General features: G+C 38.6%; 1 protein-coding gene across 14 annotated transcripts in view; it reads right to left on the reverse strand.

Annotated features, from left to right (window-relative positions):
• The window catches only part of MAST4 (microtubule associated serine/threonine kinase family member 4), a 568,580-nt gene that overhangs the window by 80,540 nt on the left and 467,083 nt on the right, over positions 1–20,957 (reverse strand). The window lies entirely within an intron of this gene.

Here is a 20,957-nt window from a genome sequence, read left to right on the forward strand (position 1 = left end):
GAAATAAATAAATAAACAAACTTTAAAAAATTGATTTCCAGGTTACCTACTCAGTCTCTAAAACCTTACAGTGTTCAAAATACCACTAACCTAGAACACACAAAAAAAGCACATCTTATATACGTATTCTTAACTCATGAAATGAGGACCAGGCTGCCAGGGATGTGCACACCGAGTCCCCAGGATAAAAAAGCAAGACGGACTGAAACCGGCGTCCTACACATGACCTTCACTCCTCACAGCACTGCTCTCTGAATTCATCCCCCCATCTGCAAAGCAATACCTGAGAGACTCTCAAGCGAAAACTGGTGCCAGTTAATTCTCTGCCCATATGTGCAGCACTTGCTTATAACTCAAATCCTGCTGCTCCCAGGGATTTGCTGGCTCTTGGATGTCTGAGCACCAGGACACTTTATAGGATGTTGTTATTGCCGCTGATGTTTTTGACCTGGTAAAGTAAACCTTAGTAGTGGTCAGGCATTTGGTAGGTAATTAACTCTCTGATCCCGGGGGTGGGGTTGGGGGGAGGGCTAGAATGGCCAACATACAAGCAATATAACAAATTGGGGCTTTACCTAACGGTTCTGCACAGGGTGCCTCATTGTAGAGGCAGTTATTGTTAAGAAAGTGATTTCCAGATTAATTAAATTGTTTGATTGCTTTGTAATTAGGTTGGAGAAGTCCTGTGTCTTCACCACAGAGAAACAAGCTGCAAATCTATTTAAAAGGCATATGCTATACCCACTACAGATTATTAATGTGCTTTTAATAGCTGTCTGTTCACAAAATGATAGTTTCTGGTTGCCTTGATTTTCTATCAGGACTGAGGGAATCCAAGAATTAATGATAACTGCCATTTGAAACTCCTGGTGGATCAAAGAGTAAGCCCCCATTTGAGTCCTTGTTGTCATTACTTGATGATCAGCTTAAATGACTTGTGCCGTTTTATACTACAACAATCAGTACCGTGTTTCCTATAGCTCCACAGGAGATTCTCAGCAACACACGGCCACTGCTTTAAACCCTAAGACCAGGGGGCGCCTGGGTGGCTCAGTTGGTTGAGTGACCGATTTCGGCTCAGGTCATGATCTTGTGGTCTGTGGATTCAAGCCCCATGTTGGGCTCTGTGCTGACAGCTCAGAGCCTGGAGCCTGCTTCGGATTCTGTGTCTCTGTCTCTCTCTCTGTCCCTCCCCTGCTTGTGCTCTGTCTCTCTATTTCTCAAAAATAAACTTTAAACACAAACATACACACACACACACACACACACACACACACACACACCATAGTAAAGTAAGCCCTAAGAGCAAACTGGAAAGAATCCAACCTAGGATCTCCTTCCAACACGGATGCCAACAGATAAGATGGGCACTGGAACAGTTATGCAGGAACCTTAGGCTGAGTGAACTTTCAGAAACAATAGTTCCAATCATCTAAGTACTTTGACTCCATCCTACCAGACCCAGCTAACACAAGAAAAGTTAAAAAAAAAAAAAAAAAAAAAAAAAAGATCTTCCCTTCACTTAGACAGCTGTCTCAGCAACTGGCTCCTCTCCAGATATAATTGTGGGATATTAATTAAAGCTGGGCAGCTGTTTAGAATCTAAGTGGACACAGAAAAACCTTGATTGGCCGTCAGTGGCATTATCTCTGGGTAGGCTGTGAAGTGTCCACAGCAGGCCAACAAATGGAAAGTAGACTTCTCTGTGTTCTCAAGTAAACAGAGCATTATAGACAATGAACCAAAGTTTTCATAAAATATGGGCTCTCCGAACCTGTTTTGCTTTTCCCTGTCCCTTCCTGCTTATTGATCTTCCAGCAGCCAGTATCACTACTCACTAGCATCTCCCTGATTAATTCATTCAATAAATATTTATCAATCCTCTACTACATAGAAGGGAATAATAAGATTTAATTTACATTTTAGAAAGATCCTTCTAGTGTTCTGTGACCGATGGCTCTAAGCAGGCATGAGCGGACCAGGGAGATCAGTTAGGGGGCTACTCGCACAGATAAGGTAAGATATGATGGCAATTTGGACAGGGTAACTGCAGATGCTAGCTGTGTCTAGCAGGACAATGAATAGGACTGGCTGAAAATGTGGATTGAGTGGGATGATGAGGGAAAGAGAAGAAACAAAGAGGACTCCTAAATTTCAAGACTAAGCAAAAGAGTAGATGGTGGCATTTACTGAGATGAGGAAAACCAAGGGAGGAGAGAGCTTGGGAGTATAAGACAGACTACGTGGGTAGGCTTTAGGCTCTTTTACTTACAGAGACATGACCTCAAATAATTTCAAATCTATCAAAATGTACTCATGTTCTATATTATATGCAATTTATATTTAGTTGCAGTTCTCACATAACAGTTATATTGATTAAATATTTAAAAGTTCTCTAATAGTTTTTGTTATTGAAAGCAAGTAACATTTTTCCAGTTCACATTTCTTAAAAAAATTTTTTTAACGTTTATTTTTGAGACATACAGGAGACAGAGTGTGAGCGGTAGAGGGGCAGAGAGAGAGGGAGACACAGAATCCAAAGCAGGCTCCAGGCTCTGAGCTGTCAGCACAGAGCCTGATGGGGCTCGAACCCACAAACTGTGAGATCATGACCTGACCCAAAGTCAGACACTCAACGGACCAAGCCACCCAGGTGCCCCTCCAGTTCACATTATTTAGTGCCTAGCAGACTGAATAGTCTTAATCTGTTTCAGACACTCAAATCTCAGTGCTGGTGAAGGGTTTGTAGAGAAGAAAAATTCTACAGGCTAAACAATGAAGTCTGAGTAATGATAACTTCAATCATTCTGTTACTTGTCACCATGGCGTGAAACTAAATGGAATCCAACAACATGTACTCTATTCCCTTTCTCTCTTCTTCTAATCGCTAATTCTAAATGTTGGTAGACGATGAACTCTAGTTATACATGTAGATACACAGAAAGTGTATTTTGGATTCTCAGTGCATAACCTAGTCCTTACAATATAGAAAACTAGAAACACACAGCTTTTTAAAAACTCAATGATTATGTATTAGGTTTTTTTATGCACAGAGCTTGGAGCTACCTGCTACAATAGATAAAGAGGCCAACAAGACCTAAAGAGCCAAAAATCTGATAGAGGCAGCTAACTCTATACATCACCCAGCTCTAGACTCATCTTGAAAAACCAATTCTGCATCCAAATTCATGGGAAAAAAAAAAAAAAAAACACTTTCTTAAACCAAAGTCCTTCAATGTATCAAAATTACTTACTAAAAGTGAGCTCTCAACAATGAAACCTTGTGGAGAATACACTGTGTCACAACAGATTCTTGCCCAATGTACACGTGACGCTTTCTAAGGAATGAGTGATGAGGGTGCAGCATGGGAAACATGTAGGGAGTAAAAGAGAGATCCAGTAACAGGTCAACTTCTATGTCATAAGACTCTTGCAGATGCCTATAGTCTCCATTTCATGAAGCTGTTCTCTGGAATTCGTGTACTCTATTTGAAATGCTGTGGCATTGACACAAAGCCCTTGGAGATGTGTTATAATGGGTTCTTGAGAATGTTTTAGCTTTTCATTGACCCTTCCTTATTACTCTGAATTGATGTCACATCTCAAGGTGATCCCGAGTAAAGACTGGTGAATGTCAAGAGTGATGAAGAAAGTTGATACTTTATGTTTTCCTCCCATCTACAGTAATTCATCTTCCCACAACAGAGATTATTTTTAGCTGTTGTTTAAAGTTACTGAGTAGCATTTTTAAGGTCAAAAAAAGGGAAGTTAAGAACATAGCCAGTGCAACAGATATTCTGAAGGTTCATGCAATTTTATGAAACTTGATGCATTCCTTCATCTTAGATAATTAATTCATATCTGAATCAGGATAAAAGATGGAGTTAAAGAATGTAACCTACGGTGTGCATTTTTTTTCTATTTTACATGAAAGGATTTCAATTCTTGAACATAATTAGATACAAAGCATTTCTTCCCTTTTTACCTACAAAAGAGAGGAGGGTGCTATCAGGAAATTGGTTCCTCTCAGATTGTTTGCTTCAACTGCTTAGTAATTTCTAGTCAAAGAAGAAGTATTAAATGGCATGGTGTGCACATCCATGTAACTTGCTAAATATAATCTAAATGTATTCTCTATTATAAACTTTTTCTTTTCAGCTCTTACAGTTAAAAAATACATGTACAATTTAAGGTGGCTCCATATAGCAAATTCTAAGTGCTTCTTTGGCTTCTCGTACACAGGAAGTCTATGTGAAAGAAGCAAAATATGTTTATTGTTTTAACAGTTACCTAAGCATTTTCAGTTTCTAACTCCAGAAACAGGTTCAGACTTCAAAGAATCAAAGACATTCAATTCTATTGATTCATTATAAAATAATATGCAATGTGCCAAGTATCTAACAAATCAGAATTGTGACGCTCAGTTCCCAGAAACCATCCCAATGTTGGAAATTCCCTGGTCCTGAGACTTTGCCTTAGTATTTTTTTCTTCCACTCTCCTCTTTCATATCCTTAGATCAATAAACAGTTCTCAAATTGGGGTGCATAAGAGAATCACTTGGGAAGCTTTAAAAATGCTGATATCCAGGTCCCAATGCCTTTTTTTTTTTTTAACGAAGTGATTGTACAGTGCTGCCAGAATTGGGAACCATGAGCTTAGAATTTGCTCATACGATATATAAATCAGATCCAAAACTTCCATTTGGCCTTTAGAGCTCTTAACCAGGAAGCTCTGCATTTTTTTCCACTTCTCCATTTCTTTCCATAAGGCAACCTCCCTCCTTCTTGTTTCATGTACACTAGTTCAATGTCCCTTTTACAGATTCACTCCAAGGAGTAAGATTTGAAATTCTTTCTCTATCAAACCAAACAAAGAGCATCCTACCATGTCAACACTCTGGAAATCCCACCTGCCCACAGGTTTCCTCTTAGGTTTATCAAAGAAATCATATACTTCCTCTACCCAAATCCTACTGCTACCCTCCTCCACACTCGATTACTTCCACAATTTCTCCCTTCTTCTCAAACAGAAACACTCCCTCCACCCCACGCTTAGCTGTGTATCGTTCCTATGTTCCCAGATTAAGACCAGAAATCTCCATAGAATGTAAGGAAAAAAACCCTTCGTTAACCATAATCTTGTTTCACGTTCACTATCAACTTTAATCTTTTGATTGTTCAAAGCTAGAACACCAGTTTTCATTTCAATCACCACCTAACAGTATATGAATGAGATATTAGCCTTAAAACTATCTATCTCCTTTCATTTTTCATAGGCAGAACACCAGTATTCGGGTCATGTAATACTGGAACAGTTACAATTATGAGAACAGTTGAAATCAATGCACAGGGGCCTCGAGGCAACATGTAATTATCAGAAGCAAAAATAAGACCACTCCAATTATTCTTATCATTCCTCCTTACAGAAAAACATGATTTGGCCTTCTCCATGACAGAGATGTATCCATTCGGGTCCTCATTCGTGTTGTATATACGCATCCATGGTACTTTTAGCATACATTCATAAGTTATTGATGGGTAGGGTGAGGGGAGCCTGCTTCAAACCACACACAACTCATTGATTCTCTCTGCACAAATGCCAACCTTTAGACAGTCACTATCTTAAGGGGCCACAGTTACTAATTACAATGTGTCGAACCCTTCAGGTATGTTGAAGTGTATTGAGGTAGGGGAAAAAGTGATCAGTCTTCTTCAACAGCACGACAGGGTCTCTATGGCCCTCTGAAGGAAAAATGAGCTACATAACAGGTATAAGTTTTGGAATATTAAATCACATGCCAAATCCTTACCTAACTAAATACAACACCACAAAATGTAAAACTGCTAGAAGAAAACAAAGAATAGCCCCTTGATATCAGCTTGGCAATAATTTTCGGAATATGACACCAAAGGTACAAACAATAAAATCAAAAGGAAATAAATAGGAGTACATCAAACTAAAAAACTCCTACATAGCAAAAGAAACAATCACCACAACGAAAAGGCAACCTACCAAATGGAAGAAAATATTTGCAAACCATCTAAATGATAAGAAATTAACACCCAAAATATATAAGGAGATCATACAACTCAGTAAAAACACAAGCAACCCAATTAACAAATGTGCAAACACCTTAAATGAACTTTTTCCTAAAAAATACGTATAGATGGCTAACAGATACATGAAAAAATGCTCAACATCACTCATTATCGGGGAAACACAAACCAAAATCACAGTGAGATATCACTTGCGTGTTTTGCAGTAACTACTATGAAAAAGACAAGAGACAAGGGTTGGCAAGGATGTGGAAAATAAGAAACCTTTGTGCCTAGGTGGTGGGTATGTAAACTGGTGCAGCCATTATGGAAAACAGTATGGAGGTTCCTCAAAAAATTAAAAATACAAATAGCATACTAACCAAAATTTCCACCTTTGGGTATTTATCCAAAGGTAATGAAATCACTACTTCTGGGTATTTACCCAAAGATAATGAAATCACTATCTCAAAAATGTATCTGCACCCCATGTTCATTGTCGCATTATTTACAATAGTCAACACATGGTAACAACCTAAGTGCCCACTGGTGGACGAAGAAGCTGCGGTTTATATATACAGGAATACTATTCAGTCATAAAAAAGGGTACCCTGTCTATTGCAACAACAAAAATGAAACTTGAGGGTATTATGCTAAGTGAAATAAGCCAGAGAAAGACAAATACTGTACTTTCTCACTTATATGTAGAGTCTAGAAAACCTCAGTTCATAAAAGCACAGAGTAGAATGGTGGCTACTAGGGACTGGGGAAAATGCTCAGATGTTGTTCAAAGGGTATGAATTTCTAGGTAGGAGTAAGCTCTGAGGATTTAATGTACAGTGTATTGACTGTAATTAACATAATGCATTATATACTTGAAAGTTTAGAGAACAGATCTGAGATGTTATCCCCACACACCAAAAAAAAAAGAAAAGAAAAAAGAAAACAAAAAGATAATTATGTGAGGGAATGAAGATATTAACTAACCTTATTGTGGTAATCATTTTATAATATATTCATATATCAAATTATTATGGTGTACACCTTAAAGTTATGTAGGTTATCTATCAATAACATCTCCATAAAGTTCAGCAGGGGGAAAAGGCCACTATATGCTGGATCCTTCATTAGATCCATTAAGTCTAAGGTAATCGATACCAGTGACTTCCTTCAACTGATGTTGGCAGTGATGACGGATGAAATGGATTATTGGCAATTCTGGAGATTGCAGTGAAATTAGAGCTTCGTGTTCTGAGAATACCTGAGGGGTTGGAAATGGCCAATCACTTCAAGTGACAGACCAAGTGGGACTGTAACGCAGACCAGTGCTTAGCGGCTCAAGAGGAAAATACTGAGACATGGGGCACCTGGGTGGCTCAATCAGTTAAGCAACCAACTTGATTTTGGGCCAGGTCATGATCTCATGGTCGTGGGATCGAGTTGGGTGTCAGGCTCTGTGGTAAGCATGGACCCTGCTGGGGATTCTCTCTCTCTCTCTTTTTCTGCCCCTCTCCTGCTTTTGTACACACATTTTCTCTGTCTCAAAATAAACAAATAAACTAAAAAGAAAAAGGTGGGGGGTGCCTGGGTGGCTCAGAAGATTAAGCGTCTGACTTTGGCTCAGGTCTTGATCTTGTGGTCCCCGAGTTCGAGCCCTACATCGGGCTCTGTGCTGACAGCTCAGAGCCTGGAGCCTGCTTCGGGTTCTCTGTTTACCTCTCTCTCTGCTCCTCCCCTATTTGTGCCCTCTCTCTCTCTTTCTCTCTCTCAAATAATGAATAAAACATTAAAAAATATGTATATGTATAAAGAAAAGACAAGACTGAGACATTTATCAGAAGAAGACTCTTGGTGGCTTTTGGAGAAAGTTAGATGAATCAGACCATCCCTGACCACAATGCTCTCACCCATCAGGTAGGGAAGAAACACGGAACATAACATAGTAAGATACTGTACTTATGTGATATAAACTGAGGAAGCCATGAATTCAGAAGATGGATGGGTGGCCACACAGAGGAGACCTTTGAGCTGAACCTCCAGAGCAAGTAGTAGATGAAGGACTTAAAGGAGACTTTTAAGTCTAAGTTCAGAGGAAACTGAACAAAGGGACAGGGTACCAAAGAGAACAGCTTAATTTTACCTAGATTTAGTTTTATTACAAAAGCAACTATATACACATAGTAAAAAAAAAAAAAAAAAAAAAAAAAAGTTCAGGGAGGTATACAATAAAGACCAAAAATAGGTCCCAACTTCTGACTCTCATTCATGGATTCATTCAAACATGTATTATGAACTCATTATTCCCCCCCCCCCCCATTTTACTCTTCAGTTGCAACCTCTTTTGACAGGGTATGGATCTATCCAGAAACACATATAGATGTGCAAGCATGCATTATGAATATTAAAAAAAGTCCCCCAATAATACCATGCCAGATATATGTATAGTTCTAAATTTGCTTTTTTTTCTTAATAATCTATCTACATCTTTCTATGTCACCATACCTAAATCTCTGTCATCAGCTTTATCATCAAATAAAACTCCAGTATGCCCTGAACCATAATTTACTTAGTTTCCTATTAATGGATATTTAGACTGATATCAGTGTTTTGATGATTCAGTGAGTATCTTGTGAATACTTTCTACAGAGGTTATTCTGAGGATGTGACCGCCATGTGACCCGGAAACTAGACCCAGGTAATCGGAGGTTCCTTATCCTCTCCCCTATCCTAGGAATGTACACTTTGCACATGGGGAAGCTGTTCTGAGGATACAGCCTTGAGACAGAGTAAGGCGTTGAGAATGACTGGACTCAATTCGTGACTGAACCCATAAGTCGTCTAGATAAGCTTGTAAGATTCTGATTGTGACGCAAAGAACTACCCATCTTGAGGCCCCTCTAGCCAGCCTTGTAAGGAAGTTCCCTGGCTTTTTAAAGCTGCCACTTCCTGATGTGGAGTGGCCTCTTTCTTCAGTTTCTCCTTCCCCTCTTTGCAGGGGGGCCTACAGTTTGTGAGGCAACAACACTTAAGTGATTATTTCCAAGACTAAATTCCTAAAAGCAGAACTGCTGGGTCCAAACGTGTGTCCATTTTCCACTTTGGTGTGATGGCTAAATTGCTCTCCAGAAACACTGCACTAATGTATGCTCTCACTAGTAGCATACGGGGCACCACATCCTCTCAATCTTGCCAATGCTGAATTGTTTTTAAGATTTTAGTGGCATCGTAGTTTTGATATGCATTTCTTTACGTGATGATTGAACCTGGGCATTTTTTAATTATGTTAGCTAACCATTTGTGTTTCATTCTGTACAAATTACCTGGCTCTTACTTCATTCTTCTGAATTGTTATGTTAATCTTTTTTTATTGATCTGTCTTGTTTTATTGTATTTATACACACTGAGGCAGCTGTGCCAATACACTGAAGATGTTTCTCCCATTTGTTCTTATTTATTTATAAAGAGAGCATGCACACATGCACACAGGGAAGAACAGAGAGACAGAAAGAGAGACAGAGAGAGATAATCCCAAGCAGATTCCACACTTCCAGTACAGAGTCTGATGTGGGGCTCAAACCCATGAACCATGAGATCATGACCTGAGCCAAAATCAAGACTCAGAAGCTTAACCGACTGAGCCACCCAGGTGCCCCAGTTCTTATGTTTTAATGTTGGTGATGGTTAACTTTTTCAAGGAGAAATCTTTTTTTAATCACATTTATCAACCATCTTCCTTTATGACTTTTAACTTTTGTACCTTGTTTGGAAAAGCCTTCCCCACTTCCAAATTATTCCCTCAATGCAGCCATATTTTCTTCTAGTGCTTTATGGTTTCTTTTTAATTTTTTTTTTCTATATCTATATAGGATTTATTTGGTGTATGGATTGAGAGAACAGTCCAGTTTATTTCCTTTCTAAATGACTAATCAACTGATTAAAGACCATTTACTAGCTTTAACAAACTACATTTTTTCCCAATGATTTAAGCAAAGCACATTTAAAGAATGCCAAGTAGTTTGATGTCATAAAAGGAAAGTTGCAGGAAATTAGGGCAGGGCAGGGCAGGGCAGTGAATGGTGGGGAACATAGAGAATGGATGAAGATTAATACTTGTAAGTAGTATTAATTAATTAATAGTAGTATTAATTAATTAGTATTCCAGGTGATTCTGCATCTGGTTGGACCCCTGGAGTCCCTATTTTTGACAAGTACTCCAGGTGATTCTCAGGCACACTAAAGTTTCAGAATCCTGACTTTAGAACAGTGATTCTTAACCTTGGATTGATATTAAAATAGTCCAGGGAACATTAAAACAAACAAACAAACCAACCTGCCAATGACAAAGCAGATATCAGTCCAATTAAATCAGAATGGGGGTTGGGGATGGGGCAGGATTTTTACATTTTTTTTTTAAGTTTATTCATTTTTGAGAGAGAGGGAGAGACACAACATGAGCAGGGAGAGAGAGGGAGACACAGAATCTGAAGCAGGCTCCAGGCTCTGAGCTGTCAGCACAGAGCCTGATGCAGGGCTCAAACTCACGAACTGTGAGAGCACGCGTGACCTGAGCAGAAGTCGGACGCTCAACTGACCGAGCCACCCAGGTGCCCCAGGGGCAGGATCATTTTTAAAGTTTCTCAGATGATTCCAATGTGCATTCAATTTTGAGAAACACTGCTTTGGATTCTGCCAAAGAAAGTGGATTTTATAGATTAAGTTGTTCTCTAACCTTACTATGTATCAAAATCCCCTGGGGAATTTTCAAAAAGATACATACTGATGGCAGGTCAGACACATGGAGTTTCTGATTTAATTGGTCTGGGACCTGGTATTTTTTAAAGCTCTGCAGGTGATTCTGTGCAGTCAGGCTTCAGAACTTATGGAGCTGTAATTCTCAACTGCACAGTGTACCAGAATCACCTTGAGAATTAGACCACAGATTACTGGGCTCCACGATCGTAGTTACTTGATCAGTAGGTATGGGTTGGCGCCTTAGACTTTGTATTTATAACTAGTTCCAGGAGCTGCCGCTGCTCTGGGGACCACGCTTGGAAACCACTACCCTCGTGTATGTCATGACCATCCATCAATGTTTTTCTTGAAAGAACTAATTATGTTCATGTGCCTAAAAAAAAAAAAAAAAAAAAAAAAAAAAAAAAAAAAAAAAAAAATTCAACAGAGAAGAGAAATTTCATGGAGGTGGACACAGGCAGTGAGAGCAGGCAGAAAGAGGGAGCCCAGTCCTTGCTCTACCGCAAAAGTCCTGAACTAGTGGGTGAGGAGAAGTGTCAGAGGTGAAACCCATTTCAGGGGGAAAGGAAGACTTAGCAGGAAAGATCTAACAAAAGATGCTTATGAGACTAGTAGTTTGGGTGGCCAGGTATGATGACATGGCCAAAAGTGAGAAGAGAATTGACGATAATAAAGTTGCTTACTGAGTAACAGTTGGATTTGAGGTGCTGGTGGGACACGTTCATATGGAGAAAGCTCCAGCAAACAGTAACAGGCATCTGTGTTCGGAAGCAATGTTCAGGCTCAAGATAAAACCGTAGGAAAAATCACCACGTGCACAAAGCAGCAGGCCTTGGTAAAGGGAGCACTTATCACAAGGGTGACAAAAAAGATGTAACCCAGGGGATTCCAACAGTTAAAATGGATGAGGACACAAAAAAGGAACCAACAAGAAGAATGGAAACACAGAAGAATTAGAGGAATCAAGGGAAGGGAAATATTCAAGAAGTAGGAAACGGTTCCTGACATTAAATTGTGCAGGACGCTCAGGCTGAACGACACTATTTTACAAAAGCAATCATTGGATTTGACCCTGGGAAATGATGGTTTTAGTGGAGCGGGACGGGAGTGGTGTCATGCCCAGTACATCATCAGTGAATCTCAGCCAACGTTGGACCTGAACTAGTTTCCCAAGAGAAATGGAGTAAGATTTGCTGACTCTGTCTCCCTGAGACGTAAAATAAACATGAATAACAACATCCACACTTGGTTTATCAACTCAAATCAAGTTATAATTCTAAAAGGAAGAAATTTTAAATGTTATAATAGCTCATAACTTCATAGAATGACTTAAAAGCCTCCTAGTTAAAAATGTGCTCTCAGGTGGAATATGGATGAGATCAAAGACAATGCGTAAGTAAGGGGTAGGTTTCCCGTTTTATGACAAGAAGCTACAACAGGACAAAACTGTTTTCTCCATCACAGGCTAGAGGGTTTACAATCTTTTGATTCTTAGCACGAACCAGTTTTACTGAGGATACTTCTAATGACCATGTCTTTAACTAGAAAATGAAGAAGTTCTGCTAAATAGTTTCATAATGTTTTCCAAACGCAATTAAAGCACAGAACACGCACCCTTGCCCCGAAGCCATTTTTATTTAACAATATTTGTCATAAAAAAAAGCACTCCAATCTTCACACAGATCCTATGCTTCTCTGTGGCAGATACATGCTTTTCTAGGTGAAGTTAGGTGGAACACAGAAGCATATGCACATCACCACTGTGGGGCTGAGTAAGGATAAATTAGACTGAGGGGGTAACTTTAGCACTGCTACTAATATTGGAAAATACTAAACATATAACTGTTTAACTGCTTTAAACTCAAGGCAGATGGTGACAGTAGAAGCAATATGCACATGAGATTTTGCTCGTGGAATGTTTAAAATCCACAGAAAAGGAACTGCTCAGTTTTAAAATAGCTTTTAAAAACCTGATTCTAAAGGTGCTCATGGTAGAGGGCTTAGAAAATAAAATATAAAAGTGAAACTGGTAATCCTACTAATGTAATGTGGTATTTTTCTTTACTCTGTTCTTTTGATAGTGTGTACATCACAACATACTTTTGTTATTATTATGTTTTTTTACAAATCTCTATGCCCTGTGTGGAGCTCGAATTCATGACCCCTAGATCAAGAGTCGCATTCTTCAACTGAGCCAGCCGGGTGCCCCACAAATGTACTTTTAAATAGGATCACAAACCGTATTCAGTTTTTGTATCCTGTTCTTTAATGACTAGGTTGTAATTATAATTTTCACATGCCATTAAATTTTTTTCCCGCTGTGATGATTTTTCAATGGCTACAAATTATTCGTTATACAGGTGGACTACAATGTAAGCATTAGTCCTCTTACTACTTAATATTTAGGGTGTTTCCCATTTTTTTGTGCTATTATAAGTAATGCTACAATTAATATCCTTAAATATGTATTTCTGAGTATTTTTCTGATTAACTTCAATTATATTTCATGAAGTGCAAATAATATTTCAAGTGATAGAAACTGTTTTGAGTGTTCTTGACAAAATACCACACTGCTTTCTAGAAAAATTATGAACTTACATTAGTGTGCTAGGCATACCCATCTAGCTACACCATCACCAGATATGATTATTATCACTGTGTATATGCTTTTTTTATATTTGCAAATCAGGTAAAACTGGTACTTCATTGTTTTGATTTGCATTTATTTGATTAGTGTCAGATCAAACTTTTCATGTGTTTACTTGTCATTTCTACTTCCTCTTTTGTGAGCTGTCCATGTCCTTTGCCTATGTAGGTAGGTATTACAATTTTTTCCTTCATCCATTTAAAGAGAGCTTTTTATGACTTGATAATATTAAACTTCGGCCCATTATATTTGCTGGAGATATCTGCTCACTTACTGTTGTTTTAACTTTTTATAGTGGTTTTAACTTAAAGTATTTTAAGCTTTTTTTTTCAAGAATTTTAAGCTTTTAATATACTTGTATTATCAATCTTTTCCTTAGCAATTTCTTCCACTTTTTCATGCTAAGAAATTGTTTCCTCATCCTAAGTAAAATACTCATGTACATATTAATTTTACTTTTGAGGGTTTAATTTTTATAGGTCACTTAATATCTGTATGAAAATCATTTTAGTACGGCGTATGAAGGAAGCTCACCTCACATATTTTCATAGAGATGGCCAATTTTCCCAATAACATTTGCTGGTTAAACTCTCTCAGGGGTGTGTGATGTTCCCCCTCAGCATATCATTATCAATCCCAGTCAATTTTTATTTCATGTGTGAATGACTGCTTGCATTGTCATCACCCTGCGATATGTGCTAATCTCAGGGATTCAGGTCCAGCTCCCTGAATTTACGTGGCCAACTGTATCTACACAGTCTTCCAAATGTACTTTAGAGTCATTACGTCCAATTACCATGGTAAGTATGTGTCATTGGTATGTTCACCCAGTATCTTCTGAGAAGCCTTCCTATAAAAGAGGGATTTCCCATATCACCAGGGCTGCCTCCCAAGATTGTGCCACCACCCACACTCTCAGCTTTCCTTGCAATGAGAGCGAAGGCCAAGCTTTGCCAATTAAGTCCACTGGTCCTTGCAATGAGAGCAAAAGCGAAGCTTTGCCCATTTGCTCTCATTGGTAAACTCAACTTTGGCTCAAAAGAAGACAATATGAGGAAGTTGGTGACAAAGTAACTACTTTTTGTGGCAAAAGTGGTGGCAGGGGCACCCCTCTTCACAGGGGGTGCAGGCAACAGTGTCTGAGTTTCTGGAATTCAGGAACCAGGGACACCAGTAGCCAGGGCTTGCCCTGCACAGGACCATGATGCAGTCTGCGTGTTTTTCCAGGCTATGTGACCTTCAATGCTCACTCTCTGGCCCTCCTGAAAATTCTGTGAGCCACCTAATATACCTTAATAAACTCCTCTTCTGCTTCAACTACAGAGTGAATGTGATGCTTCCAATAAAATAGTTACACACGTGCATAATCAAGAGGATGTGGATCAGAATTGCTTCAGAACTGTAATTTAATTAGGGGAAATTAGGATATTTAGCTTCTTCCCCAATGAATAGTGTCTCTGTGGTTACTTCAAAGGCATGGTATTTATGCCCCATTCTTTGGGTGGGAAAGGGGGTATGAGAAAAGAGAGTGGAATGCTATCACAAATTGATTCCTTTCTTTATCATTTCTGATTACAGCTGGTAATATACAAGACTAATTGCTATATATTCATCTTGGATACAATCCATTTAATGAATACTTTTATTAATTTTAATACTTACACACTTAATTCTCTTGGGTATTGTAGATTATTTATGTCATCTGAATACAACACATTTTATGAGCTTTGAGTTCTAGATTTTCAGTTTCGTGTGTTGCTTAACTACAAAGAACCTCCAGAATAAAGTTAAATATTAATGGGGAGATATTTCAATAAAATGCTGCTGGTATTTTGCAAAAGTAAGATACCAGCTATTCATCTACATTAGATATGTCTTACTATATTACGGGATCCTCTGTGCATTCTCATTTCCAAAGCATTTTCAGGAAAAATGGAGGTGGTGTTTTATTAAGTGCTCTTTCAACATCAATTCAGATGAACATCTGACCCACTGCTCAGATGTATTAGTACTGCTTATAACATTAAATCAATCAGCATTCTCGGATGAGCCTACTCTGTGTTGTAGGAGTACTTTCTTTTTCCCATCTGTGACATATGAGGAAATCACTGCTTTTCACACTACTACGTTATCTTCTTTAAATGTTTAACAAACACACCTGAATGCCTATCTTGCTAACTAATAGATGCAAAAGGATTAAGTATAACTCTAGTTCCCTGCCCCACTCCCCAAAGTAAGCCAAGGAACGTGGCATATGTGTACTTCTGTCATACCTCCGTCTTTCATCTTGGCTGATATGAGTTATAGATCTATCCTGTTATTAGAGAACCATTTTTTACCCTGTTTTATTTATTTATTTATTTATTTATTTATTTATTTATTTATTTATTTATTTACGGGGTGGGTGGGGAGAGAGAGAGAGAGAGAGAGAGAGAGAGAGAGAGAGAGAGAGAGAGAGAGAGAGAACAAGCTGGTGAGGGGCAGAGAGAGACAGGGAGAGAGAAAGAATCCAAAGCAGTCTTTGCACTGCCAGCACAGAGTCCAATGTGGGGCCGAACGCACAAACCACAAGACCATGACCTGAGCCCAAATCAAGCGTCAGGCGCTTAACCAATGGAGCCACCCAGGTGCCCCAACACTGTTATATTTTTAAACTATCTTTTCAAACTTTCATTTTTCTATTAATGTTCAATATACTGCTTTTATACCCCATCTTTCCAATTCTTCAGTTCTTTAACTTTTAGCTAATATCTTCAAGTGAGTTTCTCAGGAGAGACATGAAATGTGAATTTTATGTGGTCCCAAATGAATGATAATACATTCATACATATATACATATAATATCTTAGCAAATAAAGTTCTTTGGCCCCAACATCATTATCTGGCAATTTGTGGAAGGGAAGTTTGAGGCCAGCATACATTTTATTCCTTTATAAGCAATCAGTTTATTCTTTTCTGCTCGGAAGTGGGCTGGTGTATTTCCCATTGTTGCTTATAAAACCCTGCCCTATATCCAGAGCAGAGTTTAATTTTTGGTCCTTATTTTTTTTTTTTTTTTACTTGATCTCTCCTTCTCACATGGAAAATCTTCATTAATAGTATCTTTGATTATTGCTTTTGTTCCATTCATCTAGTTCCCCACCAAAAAGATAGCTTGTTATAAATTAATTAATGAATCCTCAGCTTATCTGAGGTAGATGTTTAATACTATTAAGTGTAGTTTCTCAAATAAAATAGAGAAAGATAAAGCTGTTGGGAGGACAATGGATGTCTATGGAAGCTCAAAAAGCAGCTTTCGGTGGTAGAAGGTGACTGCTAAATATTTTGCTTGTTGGCTTAGGTATAAAGTCTCTAATATCAGGGTATGTAGTACAGGAAAGTGAAATTCACAGTCTTGTGGAAATGCTCTGTCTCTGCCCATCGGGCTGTGATACATTTTCTAAGTCTAGCCATGTGTTGACTGTTTTTGAATCACAAGATTCTATGTCATACGTAAGGGTAATTCTTCCTAAATATGTGACCAATCATTGATATGTGCTTTATCTCCCGTGTTACTTCAGTTTTACAAATTAGGGATGGCGGGATGTTATAGATATTTCAATGAAAAGCATGACTAACAAACACATAACATGTAAGTCAGGCACTCACTGAGGTATGTTAATGTCAGCAACTAAAATTTAGGTATTGTAACTTCTATCTTGCTAGTGAGGACAATTTCAGGAAATGAAATGTTAAGCAGTAGTCAGGTTAGATAGGCACACATAATCATGACAGAAATGGTTAAGGCCTCACATCACCAGAAGAAATGAACATCCATCATTTATGTCAACAATGAGAACAGGAGAAGTGAATTACGACAGCTTCACAGAGCCCCTGACAAAGCAGACTGCTACTGCTTATGGGAAATTTGTTGTCAGGGGAAGTATGTACATCTCTTGATGTTAAAAGTCTGCCTGGGTCTCCAGAGAAAGGAGAAGAATTTACATTTGGCCTTTCTCTTTTGAAAATCAAAGCTGTCAAATGAAATGACTTGTGATAAGCTTAAAACCCACATTTCCTACTGAAATAATGACACAAAAGCACCAAATACGAGCTAATTCATATTCTTTTTGTTTCAATTTCAAGGATGCTAGACTGTGTCCATTCCCACACCAAATTACTGATCCTACAAGGAAGTGGGCTTTATACCAATCAAGGAACTTGCTTCAATTCCTACATTTGGCCAATTTAAAACAATTTACATCTGTAAACATTGAACTGGGGCTTATTCTCTGCCTGAGGATCTCTTTCTCTCTCTCTCTCTCTCTCTCTCTCTCTCTCTCTCTCTCTCTCTCTCTCTCACACACACACACACACACACACACACACACACACACACACACACACCACCCGACTGCTCGCTCCCTCACTCTCAAATCCTTCAAAACTAAATTCATTCCTTTAATGATTGGAGAGGTCACTCTGGTAACTACTGTAGAATTCTTAGAACATGTCCACATGTGCAAAACAAGACTTTTAGGCCCAATTGCTCCAGTTCATAGACAAACCACAAACTGAGAGGTATTGCTACTCCAGCCAGATAAACACAGGGACAGCTCTCAAAGTGTGCCTGGGAGGCCTAGACCAGAGGACAACCAGTTCTCCCATTGTAAGTCCTTCCAAATGGAATATCCATCCTCAGATGATATCTGTGACCATATCAAGAACATGATTTGGGTCACTCAGCCATGCCCCCTATCTGTCTTAAGTCTGGAAAGTCCAATCTACTCTCCTACCCTAAATCTTTTCCTTAATATTTTAGATGCTGAGAGACTATTTTTCACCAAACCATAAGATACTAAAAGCACGCCCCCAATGAAAAACCGAAGTCCAGTATGAATTCATCTTGATAACAACTCGTGAAAAAAAAATTCTTTAAAACAAAAGAACTAGAAATATGGAGTTACAGCCTTGGAATAAATATTAAGAAAGAGTATTAGAATAAATGCATATAATCCAATCTCTTCCTTTAACAGAAAAGGAAATTAAAGCTAAGTGAAAATGAGAAAAACTGTTCAAAGTCATACTTGATTAATAGCAAACCACAGAACTTTTAGCCATAGAACTACAAGAAAATTAATCTGAAATACAACTTCTTTATATCTTAATGAAAAAAAGGTGAACATAGTCCATGTTATTAAATTCTGTTTTTCATTTACTGACATCAGATACTTTAATAGATGGACCAGTCTGGAATGTTTATGCTTTGGGGGAAATTCTTAGGTGCACCTATATGAGAGATTCTCCACCAGTAAGGGGACGGCGACAGCAGAGACGGCAGCGATGGAGTTAGGGGATGCACAGTTTTCTTGAAAATGAAACTTTCTCTCTCTCAGTCTACTTGTTTACCAGCCAGGTGCCATTTCCTGTTGACCACCCTTCACTTGATTTAGTCATGTGGGGTCTAAATTTAGTATGCTATTGACACGCTCATCTCCTACCAGTTATTCATTTAATGTCTTACGGCAACTTAATTCATTCCTAAAATAATTTGAAAACTTTCTCTATCCTTAAAACACACCATAAATGGTAGCTATAATAACAAGATGCCTATAAACCTATGTGTTTATGTGTAGAAAGTGACCTTTTCTCCTCCTACTTCAGGTGTGGGACCCAAGGTCTAGTACAAAAGAAACACAAAAGAAGAAAACCATTGATCTAGACACTCTGTCAGTCGCAAGGAAGAAAAATGAATCAAAGTTCACTCCGGGGATGTTACCATTCTTCCCTGATCCCTCCAAAAGAAATCTTCAGGGTCAAATTACAAGGTCCCCCTGGGAAGGGTGCTAACTGGGAAGTAGGGTGCCAGACTTAGCTCTGACACCATCGAGCCATGGGATCCTTAACACTTGCCTGCACAGGGTCTCAGTTTACTAAAATGGTTTTTAAACATGCCATGTGTGCGTGCATGCATGTACACACACTAAACCTTTTGCTCAGGCAAAAGACGAGTCTGTACCCCAAAATGTGACATAGGTTGATCTTCTCTGGTTGAAGCAAAGGTGGAATAGGAGGCAGTGAGCCACACTCCTCAATACCCCTTCCCACTCCCTCTCCCTGCGCAGCCCCTCTGGAACCACTGTGGTACTGATCCAATGAATTTGACTTTTTTAAAAAATGCTGTTCATTTCCCAAGTCCAGCTCTAAACCAGAGTAAGTATACAGCTGAGAGACTTCCAAAGGCTGAATGCCAAAATGCAAATATCAAAGACTAGGACAAATGCATCCCAACGGGGTCTGTAATAAGGACGCCACATTCCCCTGTCAGCAACCCACCTGAAGACTGCAGCAAGCCTGTGTTCTAATTTGCTCTGTATTTACACACCATGGTATCCTTCATTTTAACATCATTATGAATTCAGGTTGGTCATAAAATAATGCCGTAATAAGTTTCTGAAAACCTAACACTGGTGTGGCACTTTACAATACTGTAAATATAGTCACATTTAAGCAATTAAATGAGGTAGCAAGGGCAAGTTCTCTTAGTTACATTTCATATAGAAGGAAATTGAGATCTAGGGAGTGATTTGCTCAAAGTAGCAATGCTGGTACATGGAAGAGATGAGCTAAAATCCAGATCTTAACCCCAAGGTCCAGTGTTTATTACATATACCATTTAATACTTTATTGGTTGTCTGCGATCTCAAAATTAAAAGGGTTCGGGTGGCAGGATCAGAGTTACATAGCAGCTGGGGCTTTTTACATTGAGAGTCTGGGGAAGCAGGGACACAGCATGAAGTGTGAAGGGCTCTGTAGCTCTGTGCTATGGTTCCTTCTTCATTTACTTCACTAACTTTACCCGGCCACCATGATGTCACTGGGCACAAAGTTCCCGGAAGTTCAACAGAACTAGCTATTGTTTCACCGAGAGGGAACACACTTGAGATGTACTTAGATACGTATAAAGTTATTTTGGTGCCTACACAACACATTCTTGATGCTTATTAAAAGTCATTTGCAGCAAGCATTAAAGAGCATTTCCTGTGGACACAATCTGTGACTCGAGGGCTTCAGAAAGTTACAGCAGACAATAACGAATGGCCCAACCAAAGACAATAACGAATGGCCCAACCATGCAGATACAAGACAATAGAAGGCCAGCACTTTAAAGAATACCCTCCCAGATTGAGCTGAGAAACTAATCAGGGTTGATCACAACAATTTACGTGTAATGTTATTCACTATAGCATACTTATAAGAACAAAAAACAGGAAAACAGCCAAAATATTCATTAGGGGAAGGTAACCATGGCATATTCATGAAATGGAGTATTTTGTACTTTTTAAAACCAAGTATTTGAAAAAAAAAAGGACACTTAATAATATGTAAAAATCTCAAAACAAGAAAGAAAAATGATCTAGACACCAAATTGTATCTAGGATCCCTTACTTACACATGGATACACAAATGTATGTGTGTGTATATATCTAAGTTTATATTTTATGCACAAATTTATGTAGACAAAAGTGCCATCAATATTACA

The sequence above is a fragment of the Neofelis nebulosa genome, chromosome 1 (genome assembly GCF_028018385.1).
Source record: "Neofelis nebulosa isolate mNeoNeb1 chromosome 1, mNeoNeb1.pri, whole genome shotgun sequence".
NCBI lineage: Eukaryota > Metazoa > Chordata > Mammalia > Carnivora > Felidae > Neofelis > Neofelis nebulosa.